This window comes from Chinchilla lanigera, unplaced genomic scaffold, assembly GCF_000276665.1.
Source record: "Chinchilla lanigera isolate Chin_1 unplaced genomic scaffold, ChiLan1.0 scaffold00059, whole genome shotgun sequence".
Lineage (NCBI taxonomy): Eukaryota > Metazoa > Chordata > Mammalia > Rodentia > Chinchillidae > Chinchilla > Chinchilla lanigera.
Genome location: NW_004955460.1, coordinates 10663868 through 10675073, shown reverse-complemented (window position 1 = coordinate 10675073; position 11206 = coordinate 10663868). Strand labels below are relative to the sequence as shown.

The 11206-nt window shown below is 44.6% G+C and overlaps 1 pseudogene; it reads left to right on the top strand.

The window, feature by feature from the left end:
* The first annotated feature begins 10063 nt into the window (after positions 1–10063).
* LOC102020891 lies at positions 10064–10665 on the top strand (annotated as a pseudogene).
* Positions 10666–11206: the final 541 nt, after the last annotated feature.

Below are 11206 nucleotides of genomic sequence, written 5' to 3'. Positions count from 1 at the left end.
GTGTTGTTGCCACATCATTGCAGACTTGACTCAGAATCTTAAATAACTGGTTCTGCATCCTGTGCCTCCTAGATCCTTCCAGGCTGGCTTGCTGGCTTTTCTTTTTTGGTGATACTGGGAATTGAACCCAGGGACTCTGCACTGAGCTACATATAATCCTCACCCCTGTCCTTTTTTCTTGTGAGATAGGGACTTGCTAAGTAACACCCTCACCGGGAGCCATGGGTGGGGAGTGCTGGTCTTCCGACCGGCAGCTCGCTCCCTGCCTCGTAGGCCCCCGGAGGGAGGGCCCCTGGCGCACGGGGAGCCACGGGCGGGGAGCGCCAGTCAGCTCAATTGAGAACTATCATGACACAGAGAAACAATGACACAATTGGCCCACCATGCACCAGCTGCAGATGCCCACCTAAGGACGTGTGTGAATCATTCAAACATGGAAAAAACCCTGGGAATACATGCTATACAATGGGCCACTCCTGCTCCTGCCATTGAGAACCAGAAAGGTCTAGAGTCAGCAGAGGAGCAGCTGCTGAACAAGGACTCAGAGAACATGAGAATGCAGACTAAGCTGGAGGAGTCAGAGGTCCTGTGGACTGGGGTCATGAGAGCCACTCAGAAGCTGTAAACCAGGAGGATCTTGCACAATACATGCCGAGACTCCCTGGAAGCCATGCTTCCCCTGACATTACAGGCTGTGGTGGAGCCCCAGAGAAGTCTGCAACAGGATTCCTGCTGCCTGTGCTGACAGTTGGGGAGAGGACACTAACTGATTGTGGGGTCCCAACACGATGGGAGGCTGGAGAGAAAACGCTACAAAAAATGGCTTTCGCCCCAGACGGCTCACTTGATTTTTGACAACCCTTAGGCTGTAACTACTTGTTAGATCCTTCTTGCATATCTCTGTCTTCCTGAGAAACCACTTGTAAGATACCACCATGTATTATAGCAGTCATTGATATTTTCCTACTAATCTATCCATAACTCTGCAATGTTTGTATTGTTCCTATCCTATTTCATAAATAGATGCATGTCTATCATTATGTGTTTCCTACAACAACCATTGAGAATAGTTAATGATTATTCAATAGGTCACTCATGTATAGCTCTATTTATTTTCTTTAGAAGCCACTTTGAAGACACCAAAGTATAGTACAACCACTGATAATCTCCTACCTCTTTTGTCTGTAACTCACTATTATTTGTCTATTTGTTTTCCTGTGAAACTATCTTGTAGATAACAATATGTAAAATAATAACCATTGATAATTTCCTACCACTTTGTCTGTAATTTGGTAAGCCCCCCCCATTATTGTTATCCTTCTCTTACTCTTTAAAATAAAAAACACACACACAAAAAAAAAAAAAGTAACACCCTGAGGCTGGGTACCAGAGTCTCCAGACACATGAAGTAAGGCCGGCATATTAACAGCCAGGGTTTGATCAACTAGAACCAAAGGTGGAATCAGAGTCAACCCGTAATTAGACAACCCAGGCTTATGGTATGCTTGGAGAGGATGTTATCAGAAATGGGAAGGACAGAGATCAGGAGAATTTCTGAAAAAGGGGCAAAGACAGGATGTCCGGGGTCAAAAAGAGAAGAGAGCAAAATGAGAAGACTGAGCAAGTCTGTGGTGACCAAGCTACACATCTAGACATGGCGAAGGAGAGAGCCCACCTCCTCGAAAGGAGTATGCGGGGTTGAATTAGTATTTGATAGGAAAATGGCTCTGAGTAACCCGGCACGTCGTCATTGATGGCACCAGCCCGGTAATAAACATGAGCAAGTGTTATGTAAGGACACGTGGGAGGAGGGGATGATGGTGACAGTCATCAATTTATGCCGAAGTACAGAAATGACAGTGACCTGCCTACAGGTGGTAAGGAGAGGGTGGGGACAGGAATATAAATGCAGCAAAATAGCAAAAACTATTTTTGAGAAGAGAAAGAGAAGGGGCTAGGGATTTAGCTCAGCGGCACAGCGCCTGCCTGGCAAGCGTTGTAAGTTTGATTCCCAGTACCGGAAAAAAAAAAACAAAAAAAAAAAAGAGAAACAAGGAGCCATCCTCCAGAAGGCAAAGAGCCAGTAAGTTTTCAGGAACAAGAATGTGAGTCTTCAATGGGAGCAGATGCACAGAGCTACAGAGAGTACATCCAGAAGTGGACCAAGGACTGCAGGAAGGACTGGACATGTGCAGCAACAGTGTCATTTGGGAGAATTCAGGGTGGCACCTACCTTGGATGGAAGACAGGTAAGTGGGATTAAGGTGTACCTGTTTAAAAAAAAAATGAAGAAGTAAAATTACACTGTTCAGGGGATCCTGTCACATGACAAATGTGATTACAGCTGGACACGGTGGCACATGTCTGTAATCACAGCACTCTGGGAGGCTGAGGCAGGGAGATTGCAAGCTTGAGCTCAACCTGGGCAATTTAGCAACTTAGTGAGATCCTCTCTCAAATTATAAAACAGGGGCTAGGGCTGTGGCTCAGTGTGAAGGCCCTGGGTTCAATCCCCAGTATGGAAAAATAAAGTGATTGCAAGCTGTGTTTAATACTACGGATGAAGAGGAGCGTGTGTGTTTCAGGCTCTTCCTTTTAGCAGCAGTCAGGGAAGATGCTGGAAGACAGGGCTGAGAGCTCCTTCACCCCAAGCACATGTTTCTTCTGCACCGAAATAAAGGTTATGGAGGTTTATGTAGGCAAATAGGGACCAAGGTGTCCCATGAAGTGGGCAGAGAGCAGGGAAAGATGGGGAGGACAGCACAGGAAGGATGCTGACAGCTGGCACTTTAGCACAAGGCCAGGCCCTGACCTCTAGAAAATATGACGAAGGGCTAGCACCTACTCAGGCCAGTAGCTTCTGAAATCAACATCAACCTGTCACACACCAAAGCTCTACTGTCCAATTAAAACTATCATGTGAGCCATGTGCAACTGAAAATTTTCTAGTGTATTTTCTAGAAAGACGAATGGGTGAAATTAATATCTGTCATTTCACCCAATATATCCAATACATAATCATTTCAATACGTAATCACATTTAAAAATTACTGGTAACCAGGTATGATGACTGATGCCTATAATCTCAGCATTTTCTGGGAGGCTGATGTAAGAGAGTTATACATTTGAGACCAGCTTGGGCAATTTAGCAAGACTTTTGTCTCAAAATAAAAAATAAAAAGGGCCTGGGATGTAGCTTAGGGCAAAGGTCTTGGGTTCAATTCCCAGTACCACAAAAAAAAACCCATTGATACATTTTTCACTATTTTTAACAACCCATCTTCAAAACCTAGTGTGTTATTTTTACACTTCCAGCATATCTTAATGAACTACCATGACATGGTTATGATAAAATGCAGCCTTATCAAAATGATACAATTGGGTTTAACACAAAAAAACACTTCCCTCTGGTCCAGTTTTAAACTGTAAGTTAAACACCCAGGTCACACTAACCACAATCCTGATGCTCAGTAGCCGCTGGGGCAGAGTGGTCTGGACTGCACTGTCGGGTAAGCACAAGGTACCAGTTGGTAAAACTACAGTTCAGGTAGATCGTGTGTGTGTGTGTGTGTGTGTGTGTGTGTGTGTGTGTGTGTGTGTGTGAACTGAGTCCTGCCTGGGTTCCAACCAGTATGGACTTCAAGTCCATGCACTCCTAGAACCCCAGTGAAAGAAAAGTCCCTTAGCAGCAGGGGACTTTGACAATGCTGACAGATAGATCCGAAGTGATGACATCACTGGCATCGGATGAGTGGAGCCACTGAGAAAGGAAAGACTCCAAGGAGGAAAGGGCAGACGGGTGAGGATGGCGCCCGGAAGAAAGAGCACTGCTGCTCAGGGAGGAGGAGAAAAAGCCAGAAGATCTAAGATTTTCTTCCCTCCGTGTCTCTGCAAAGACAAAGCTTGAGGGCCAGAGATATGGCTCAGTGGCACAGCGCCTGCCTAGCAAGCGCAAGGGTGCTGAGTTTGATTCCCAGTACCAAAAAAAAGGACAAAGTTTGAGCTGTTCACACTCCACCTGTGTCAGGAATTATGGGAGATAACGTGCCGAACACGCAGTTCTGTTGCTCATTCCTCTGGATGACAGCTGTTCTATCCAGGCCAGTCTGAACCGTGCACAGCTGTTTGTGTAGACCTGAGCATGTTGATTCCCCAAGCAACTGCATCACAGAGATCTGCTCTGGCATAGCACCCACTGTTTATCTAAGGTGTCTCAAAAGATTTGCTGTTGTGTTCCTTTCAAGGTTGTTATGATTAAGGAACCCCCCTCCCGCTATACCTCACATACAAAGGTCCATCAAATAAGTTTCTAAATGCCTGGAAAAGCTGTATTTCCCCAGAGAAGAGGGCGTGCTTGTCCCAATCAGAAGACACAATCTCATACTGCGTGGAATCCACTGCCTCCGTCAAGTAATGGAAATGTCAGCCGCAGATTGACAGGACACTGGGTCACGCCGGCAGACTCTGGAGTGCACCCACCCTGCCCTTCCCATGACCTGGACCAGCGTCCCTTCACATTTTCACTGCCATGACTTCTGCTGCATTGCTGCTTGGCTGGATGCACTTTAAAAAGCACCTTGAGGTTCCTGCAGAAACCAAGCACAGGAAGACGAAACGCCACATTCACCGGACACAACCCTTCCCTGCTGTTCTGCAAAGGCAGGTTCCTGTGGGCAGACACTGCGGTCAGAAGAACGGGACGTGAGGGCCTGGCTGGACGTGTGGCCTCTGCTCAAGGCAGGATCACGCTAAGCTTGGTGAGGGAGCTCCATTATCAGAGCAGAGCCCTCAGTTTAGAAATAGGGTGGGGACTCAGTCTTCTGAGGCTGGGATTTGTATTTGGGGAGGAACTAGGGGTTGAACTCAGGGCCTTTACAACGAGCCACATTCCCGCCTCTTTTTTGAGGCAGTATCTCACTCTGTCACTAAGTTACCAAGACTGGGCTCTAATTTGTGATCATCCTGCTTCTGCCTCCCAGAGTGCTGGGATTACAGACGTGCACCACCTTGCCCGGTATTAGATTTTTTTTTTTTTTTTTTTACTTAATGAGTATGCACATCTCTGTCTCAGTAATCAACATGCAATTTAGTACACCACACACACACACACACACAAAACACAGAAATTCACTTAATGGTAATTTTTTTTTTTCACTTAAAAGTAATTTATTCTGAAGAAACAATACCGAGCTTAAGCAAAGATTTACCTACCAAAGTATATATTACAATTTGGTAAAATGCTGAAAGAACAACTAAGTGTCCAAATTTAAAGGATTAGTTAAATAAGCATACTACACCCACAGGGGGAGGAACATTATAATCAAAATAAACCACAGAGGACCGGGTGTGGTGGTGCACACCTGTAATCCCAGCACTTGGTGGCTGAGGTAGGAGGATGAGACCAGCCTGGACTACAAAGTGAGCTCAAGGCCAGCCTCAAAAAGACCAAAAAATAATAATAATAATAAAATAAAAAATAAACCACAGAAAACTATATATTGATAGCACACTAGTAGATACTGATCATTTAAATTTTTCTTTTTGTACTTACTATGAATTATCTAACAAATATATCAGATTTGAATTTTTATTTTTGAGACAGGGTCTCGCTATGTGCTCAGGTTGGGCATTGAACTCACTATGTGGCCCTGGCTGGCCTCAAACTCATGGTGATCCTCCTGCCTCCGACTCCTGAGTGCTGGGATTACAGGTGTGTGCCACCACACCCAACTATAGATATGATCTTTTAAAGAAGTTTTGTTTCCCTGTGCTATGGAAGAAACCCAGGGCTTTGTGTACACTAAACAGGCACTCTGTCACTGGGCTACAGCTACAGTTCCCTAGAGGTATTTTTAAAATATCTGTGGAGCCAGGCGTGGTGTCGCACGCCTGTAATCCCAGCACTCAGGTGGCTGAGGCAGGAGGATTGTTGCAAGTTTGAGACCAGCCTGGTCTACAAAGTGAGCTCAAGGCCAGCCTGAACTACATACAGAGACCTTGTCTCAAAAAGACCAAAAATAAATAAATAAGTAAATAAATAAAATAAAACATCTGTAGACTGCTAATCTAACCCAAAGGTTCTATTACCAGTCCTACCCTTGGCGTTGGAATACACAGAAAAACATCAAAATGGCCATCTGGGAAGACTTCATTAAGTGGAGCTTAGCTAGGGAGCGGGAGGTGTCTGAGGCAGGAGCCTCAGTCCCGTCCACAGGCTTGCTGCGGTCCGTGTGTCTATCCTCTGACAGTCACAGTTTATCAACAGTGACTCCTAGTGAGAATTGGCCTGACTCTGCTGGGGGTGTAGCTCAGTGGCAGAGCACTTGTCTGGCATGTTCAAGGTCCCACGTTCAATCCTCAGCACCAAAAATGAGAAAGAAGTCAATGCCCTGGCTCAGTCCTGTGGGCCTCTGCCAGGAAATGGTCCTGGTCTGGCTCTGCCACCTACAGAACATGCCGTGATATTTGCTGACTTCTGCACCCTTCGTCCCTCCCCTGGCTTCCTGGGGAGCAGAGCCTGAAGGCTCAGGAGCAATTGTGGTACCACTCGATGGGCCCAGGGAGAATTAGCAAGGGGACTTTTCACTTCCTGTAAAACTTTCCACAAAGTTTACTTTTCTTTCTTTCTCTTTTCCTCTGTCAAGCTCAGTGTCTCCATGGCTAAAACCTCTGACAAAGCAGCCCCTGACAGAGGAGATGACGATGCCTACAATTATCTTAGCAACGGAACATGCTGTGCATTTGAATCCTATAATCTCATCCCCATAGCAACGCAGAATCATGGTCCTTTGGAGCCCAAGAGCAACAGCACCCACTTAGCTCAACCTCTTAGATTAAAGTGGAAACAAACTCGAAGAGTCACCTACTGCTCAGATAGCTTTCATAGCGTCTATGTATTCTTTGCTCGGAAACACCATGAAACAGTGATACAAATAAGACAAACTGGGGGTGCCCATTTTGGCTGCTGAGGCTTTGGTATTAGGAACAAAGGAATTTTTTTTGACTGATGGAGGAAGGGTAAATCCACCCAGGATGAACGCAGGAACATTAATACTGGAGGCCACGGGGCTGCGGCAAGAAGTCCTCATTCATTTATCTTAACACATCTTCCTAAGTGAGATGGCATCGTCCTCTGCTTTTCAGGCTGCCACCCAAGCACTGTCCCGCCCCTTCACCAGCTTGGAGTTGCAAATTATAAATAGGGGCCTCAAGGCAGCTCTCCTTGAGAAGTCAACCATGTGAAATCCATGCCAGGTGCCATGGCGCATGCCTACAGCTTCAGCATTCTGGGAGACTGAGGCAGGAGGATGGAAAATTCCAGCCCAGCCCAGGCAACTTAACAAGACTGTCTCAATATATTGAGATTTTTGGGGGGTTTTCGTTTGGTACCAGGGATTGAACTCAGGACCTTGTACTTGTCAGGCAGATGCTTATGCCACTGAGCTATATCCCTGGCCAATTGTCTCAACTTAAAAAATTTAAAAGGATTATGTTTGTAGCTCAGTACAAATGTCCTGGGTTCAATTAAATGACTTCATGCCTACACAGGCCCATACACATAACCTGTGCACATCCTCCCATATACTTTAACCCTCTGGAGGTTGCAGTCTAAAAACTCACAGTGGAGGTCGAGTGGATGCCAGAGATTATAGTATGTGCTCAAATGTGAAAAAGAAAGTTAAACACTGTAAATTTGCATTTATTATGTTTTATATAATAAATGCATGATTTTTTCAGTTACAATCTAGAAATTATTAAAAAGAAGTAAAACATAAACAATACATAACTGAATGCCACACATTCCTACAAAACATGCATTATAGCCCAACTGAGAGCTTAAATATTATTGCTTAATGTTAGTCATGCAGGTGCTCATGACCTTGAACCTATGCACCTAATATATGGAACAATATGTAAGAAAAGAGTTTGTGGCCAGGCATGATAGCGCACACCTGTAATCCCAGCACTTGGGAGGGTGAGGTGGAAGGATCATTGTTGTGAGTTCGAGACCAGCCTGGGCTACAAAGTGAGCTCAAGGCCAGCCTGCATAGTGAGACCCTGTCTCAAAAAGACAAAAAAATAATAATAATAATAATAAAAGAAAAAGAAAAAAGAAGAGAGTTTGTGCCAGGCACAATATCTTGAGCCTGTAATGCCAACACTCAGGAGGCTGAGGCAGGAGGATCACCACAAGTTCTAGGTCAGCCTAGGCTACATAGCAAGATCCTGTCTCAAGAATCCAAAAAGGAAGAGAAGGTAAAGAAGAAAAGATTTGCTTGTATCACTCAAATCTGCCAGGAGTTCCCAAAGGTTAAATCATGTCCTGATTAATTACAAAACCTAATAAAACATCAGTGGTTATAAATGATTGCTGTACTCCAGTATTAAGGGAATAATGACAAGAAAAAAAATCTGCACATGTTCAGTACAGAGGTATTTTCCCCTACAATATTTTGGAGCCAGAGTTGTTTAAACCCTGGGTAGGGAACTGCAGATACAGAGGACTGTCTGCTGACAATGGTTCCTTTACCCAGCGTAACATGTCTGGTATCCTGAAGAGATTACAGCTGTAACAGCTAATCTTTTCTTCCTCTTCTTCTTCTCTTCTTCCCCTTCTTCTTCTTATCTTCTCCTCCTTCTCCTTCTTCTCCTCCTCCTCCTTCTCCTTCTCCTTCTTCTTCTTCTCCTTCTCCTTCTCCTTTTCCTCTTCTTCCTCCTCCTCCTCCTCATCATCATCCTTCTCCTTCTTCTCCTCCTCCATCTTCCTCTCCCCTCTCCCTCCCCCTCCCCTTCCTCATTCTTCTCCTCAAGATAAGGTCTTACTATGTAGTTCAGGCTGGCTTTGAATTCACTGTGTAGTCCAGGTTGGCCTCAAAATGCAGCAATCCTTCTGCCTCTACCTCCCAGGTGCTGGAATTATAGACTATGACAATTAATATTGATTGCCAACTTGATTGTCTTTTTTTTTTTTTTTTGTCTTTTTTCCAGTACCAGGAATCGAACTCACGACCTTGTGCTTGCCAGGCAGGCACTTTGCCGCTGAGCTAAATCCCCAGCCCCAACTTGATTGTCTTGAAAGATTGGTGAAGCACACATCTGGGTGTGTCTGGAGGGGACATGGAAGCATGACCTGGGGACTATATCTGGTCACTGACTGCTTCCTCTCAGGCCTCTTCCCCTGTGCTCTGCTTCCCAGTTGCCATGAGGTGAGCAGCTTTTCTCCACCACTCTGTGATGTTTCTGCCATGGAGCCAGCTCACTGTAGACTGCATCCTCTGAAAACATAAGCCAAAATATTTTTCAGGGGGGCCTGGGGATTTAGCTCAGCGGCAAAGTGCCTGCCTGGCAAGCGCAAGGTCATGAGCTCGGTTCCCGGTACCGGGGAAAAAATATATATATATATTTTTTTGCCCCTTTACACTGTGGTTCAGGTGTTTTGTTCCAGCATGGAAAAGTTGATGATTACAAAAGACATATTAAAAGGAAAAAAACAAAAACACAGTTTGAAGAGACAAAGCAAGCAAAAAGGCCAGACATGGCAGGGATGTTGGAATTACCAGACCTAGATTTTAAAATAACTACGATTAATATGTTAAACCTTCAATGGATAAAGCAGACAGGATCCAAAAGCAAGTGAGCAATGTAGGTAGAGAGAAGGAAATTCCAAGAAAGAAGCAAAAAGAAACACTAGAGATCAAAACACTAACAGAAATAATGTGGTATTCTTTCCTTTTTTTGTAGTATGGGATATTGGGATTAAATTCCAGGCCTATGCACTGAGCTACATCCATAGCCCTTTTTTATTTTTCTACTTTGAGACAGGTTCAGTTGTCCAGGCTGGGCTCAAACTTACTATCTTCCTACCTCAGCCTCCCAGAGTGCTGGGACTGCAGGCATGGGCCACCACACCTGGTTTACAGAGGTATTCTGAACCACATAAGACTGTATTTACTTTATTTTAATCTTGTTTACGATGCCTTGGTTTGTGATAGAAGTCTCCCAATTGTAAAAATAAAGAGAAAAAAAATTAAACAAAAAAATAGGGTTTACTCAGCTCTGGAACATGGCCATGCAGTCTCTGTGGGCGGTCTGGCAGTGGTTACAGTACCTTCTGGCCTTCAGTACCTCAAGGGTGGGCAAGGGATGGCTGCACCCATTCAGCACTGCCAGCCAGAGAACTGCTGGTGAGGACCTCGGTTCTGAGGACCCTGCTGATGAGCTTGGGTCCTCTCTTGCCAAAGGAGTCTGAAAGTAAAAAGCTGTCAAACTAGAGAAGAAAGTCGAAGATTTAACACTGATACCAGAGAGCTGTGAAAACATCAGGAGATGAACCCGGAGATGTGTGGAAGATGCCAGGATACTTGGAATCCAAAGTTTTGGTAAGGCCTTGGTGGACGTGGCAGACATTTTGGAGAACACTGAGCGCATTTCTGAGGAAACAGAAGCCAGGGACAGGAAGCTCACTCTGGAGAAAGGCTTCCAAGGGTTGTCACTTCTGGAGAAGATGGCACCCACTGGTAAGAGATACAATCCTCATGATCATGAACTCATCTGTCACATGCCAGCTGATTTGGGGTACAGCCTGGCACCATGGCATCCATAAGGCAAGATGGCTACAAACGTCATGGCCACACCATTAGACTTGTCCAGGTGGAGTGCCAGTAACATCTCAGGACAGACTGTGAACAGGCCATCAGGAACAGAATGTTCTCCCAGAGTGCAGTCACCTGTGGTTCCTTTATTTATTAATCTAGTGTGTATTGTACTTGAGGTTCTTCATGTGTTGTGCTTTGGATATAGTCATATTGGCTTTATTTCTAAGATACTCTGTTGATGTTATATGACCCGTTTGGTCTCAACAGAAATCTTGCCTTCAGGCATTCGAACAATGTGACTCTGTTCCTATGGCCTTTATCAAAACATGTTTACAAAAATGATTTTTAAATTGGAACTCTGATTGACTTTGAATCCAAAATTCTCTTAACGATGTATCTTCAACTAATTGTTGACATTAGTACAATATTTTGTATTTTGTAGAGATTGATTCAACATGTGGGTACTTAGATTTACACTTACATAAAAATTTAGCTCACTTGGGTTGATTTCTATATACATGGATTCCCAGGACTTCCCTTCTTGTCTTTTTGGGTTTTTTTTCAGTACCAGGAATAAAACTTAGGACCTTGCACCTGCCAGGCAGGCACTT